General features: G+C 38.4%; 1 non-coding gene across 1 annotated transcript; it reads left to right on the top strand.

The window, feature by feature from the left end:
• Window positions 1–107, top strand: LOC139176582 (U6 spliceosomal RNA). Its single transcript, XR_011561039.1, has one exon. It is a non-coding gene; the product is annotated as a U6 spliceosomal RNA (small nuclear RNA).
• Window positions 108–3702: the final 3595 nt, after the last annotated feature.

Below are 3702 nucleotides of genomic sequence, written 5' to 3'. Positions count from 1 at the left end.
GTGCTTGCTTCGGCAGCACATATACTAAAATTGGAACGATACAGAGAAGATTAGCATGGCCCCTGCGCAAGGATGACACAGAAATTCGTGAAGTGTTCCATATTTTTAGAATGGCATTGAAACATGTAAAATATCATGTATGAAACAAGATGCCAGTCCAGGTTCGATGCACGATACTGGATGCTTGGGGCTAGTGCACTGGGACGACCCAGAGGGATGGTATGGGGAGGGAGGAGGAAGGAGGGTTCAGGATGGGGAACACATGTATACCTGTGGCGGATTCATTTTGATATTTGGCAAAACTAATACAATTATGTAAAGTTTAAAAATAAAATAAAATTAAAAGCTTTGCAAAAAAAATTTATATTTGTGATTATAAATAATTTATATTTGTGATTCTTGTCAGAAGAAGCAATGTCAGTATTACACATTGAAAATTTTGTGTTTGTGAGGCAGACTATAAAAGATTTACAGGAACTTGGAGATTAAGACAAAGGAAAGAATGAATAATAATCTTGAGAAAGGACAACAAAAACCACCCCTCTTCCCCTAATATGTTCCCATAGAGATTATAGAATTTTCAGGGGCAATTCTGAGTTGAGTAGGGTTAGGAAGTATGGAATAATTACTAGATCTCTCCTGTTCACGCTCTTCCCCACCAAAAATAATGTATGACACACACACACAATTATTAGGACTTTGGATATTAACTGACATAATCTCATTATAGTTCTGTATTAGATATCCAAAAACGGGTTCTACTAAGTAACCTTAACTTAATGTGGATACTCTTGAACCTGGGAGAATTTATTTTTAAATCACCTCTCAAATAACTTCTACAAAAAGCAACCATGACGGACAACAAAAGCATTTTCATTGACTTGTTTACAGAAGATAACAGTTTTAAAAGTACATTTAATACAAACTTATACCAATAAATGTCTTTTGGTATCTGGAAAGCTGACCTAATGATATGAACAGAAAAGCAGATTAGATTCCTGAAGTAAATTTCTGGTTCCATCACCACCTCCCTGTGCATGCTTAAGCAAGTTATTTAGTCTCCTAGTATCTTAGTTTCTCCTCCTATAAAATGGGGACAATAATATTTGCTATTAGATAATGTCAGCAAAGCACTTGAAGAACTCAGATGAAAGGCGCCAGAAGTATTTTGTTATCTGAGGCATGACCTCATACTGTCTGAAGAAATGAACTTCACCAGATTACTGATTAGCCCAGCACCTTACTTCCGACCTTTACCTGTTCAATTGCTTTTCAGCTCCATTCATTTCTATTTATACTCTTTATGCATTTTAACTTCATTGTGCTGTTTGTGTTGTTTTAAGGAGAGTTGATGCTTTGAGGAAACCATGATTTAAAGTGTTTTATGTTTGGTGTGTTCACTTATGTAAACTCATATGCTTACATTTAAGATTTGAAACAAATCAGAAAGTACTTGAACAACTTTCTAGGTAGAAGAGACAACTATAGCTATGAGAGTTATACGAGCTTTATTTATCTCTCTTATTTACATTATTTGCATTTTATTTCATAATAAAAGGCAATTTTTAGCACAGATATATAGCCCCTCCTGTACACTCTGTGAACGATTTAAGGCAGATGTTGAGATGGCTGTAAATTTTGATGTGTGTGTGCCTTTTCTAGAGAAACAAGATAATATGCTGTAAGGGCAAAAGATTAGCCACTTAGAACTAAATCTGAGCTGAACCTATAGTCCAACCAGCTAACACACATCCATCTCAGGAAAAATGGCAAGAGTAAAGGGGCTCCTTCAGGAATAACCCACATCATTCAAAGAGCAGACTTGCTGATTCAGTAACAATAAAAACTTAGAGATAGGAAATTGGCTGAATTTCCTGAACATGAAAGTATTTCATTCCCTCTGAGTCTGTCAACCTGCTTATTCAAGGCTAATAAAAATCTTTCAGAGAAGCAAACCTTTGGTCTTTGGATTCCACCAGTTAACAGAAAATCTCATCCTTTGGGACTGTTTCCAAAGGGAAAGATTTTACTGGAATTTGCCCAGTAAATTTGGGGTGTTGTGTTTCAAGCAGCAAGTATGACACCACTCAAACCCAGCTTGAATCATCTGTTGAACAATGGATAGATTATGCACTACAAGAGATAAAGACTCTTTAAGAGGTGACATCAAGCAAAATACTTTGGACTTTACAGTGTTTTAAGAAGTCATAACCTTTGCCAAATTTATAGAATGAGCATTGACAGAGATTTAGTTCAACTTACACATAGTTCAGGCTTTCCAGGTAGCTCACTGGGTAAAGAATCCATCTGCAGTACAGGAGACACAGTAGACGCAGGCTTGATCCCTGGGTTGGGGGGATCCCCTGGAGGAGGGCATGGGAACCCACTACAGTATTCTTCCCTAGAGAATCCCATGGACAGGGGAACTTGGCAGACTACAGTCTATAGGGCCACAAAGAGTCAAACGCAACTGAACACACGTGCACATCTAGTTCAACCTACGTTAAGATTTTGGAAATCAGAACCACAGTAGGCCTTAGTTATTAGAAAAGTATTCTTCTTAATTGAGTTTCAAAAGAATTTTTCAAAACCAGGTTTTATGTCTATCCTGCTGCTGCTACTATGTCGCTTGAGTTGTGTCAGACTCTGTGCGACCCCATAGACGGCAGCCCATCAGGTTCCCCGTCCCTGGGATTCTCCAGGCAAGAACACTGGAGCGGGTTGCCATTTCCTTCTCCAATGCATGAAAGTGGAAAGTGAAAGTGAAGTCGCTCAGTCGTGTCCAACTCTTAGTGACCCCATGGACTGCAGCCTACCAGGCTCCTCCATCCATGGGATTTTCCAGGCAAGAGTACTGGAGTGGGTTGCGGTTGCCTTTTCCGTTTGTGTTTATAGAGAGGTACAAATTTCATCAGATTGTGAAGTAATCTTACAGGTCATGCATTATGTTTTTTCTAACTTATATCCACTATATGTCATGGTTTGTAAGACATAGTTTAATATCATTTTCACTTCTTAAGAAGTAGGTATTTTGATGGGATAGAATGTAGCATGATGGTTAAAAATGTAGACTCTGGAGTCAGATGATCTGCATCCAAATTTTATCTCTACCAATAACTAACAATATAGCTTTGTATCTTTGTTTTCTCATCTATAACAGTGAGATAGTAGTACAATTTACTTCAAAAGATTATGAAAATTAAATGAGATACTATGCTATGCTATGTTATGCTAAGTCACTTCAGTCATGTCCGACTCTGTGAGACCCCATAGACGGCAGCCCACCAGGCTCCCCCGTCCCTGGGATTCTCCAGGCAAGAACACTGGAGTGGGTTGCCATTTCCTTCTCCAATGCATGAAAGGGAAAAATGAAAGTGAAGTTGCTCAGTCATGTCTGACTCTTAGCGACCCCATGGACTGAAGCCTACCAGGCTCCTCTGTCCATGGGATTTTCCAGGCAAGAGTACTGGAGTGGGGTGCCATTGCCTTCTCTGATGAGATACTATAGGGTGGGCCAAAAAGTTCCTTTAGTTTTAAAGTAAAAATAAAAGATATATTTTTCATTTCATCAAGAACTATATAGAACAATGTAATGACCATTTTGTTCCCCTTCTGCCATTATTCAGGAACTTGACGATTTCATTTCCAGATGACTTTTACAGTTTTCCAGGGAATTGAAATTTTTTCCATCAAGAGAATTTT

The sequence above is a fragment of the Bos indicus genome, chromosome 16, assembly GCF_029378745.1.
Source record: "Bos indicus isolate NIAB-ARS_2022 breed Sahiwal x Tharparkar chromosome 16, NIAB-ARS_B.indTharparkar_mat_pri_1.0, whole genome shotgun sequence".
Lineage (NCBI taxonomy): Eukaryota > Metazoa > Chordata > Mammalia > Artiodactyla > Bovidae > Bos > Bos indicus.
This window is presented reverse-complemented; position numbering and strand designations above follow the sequence as displayed.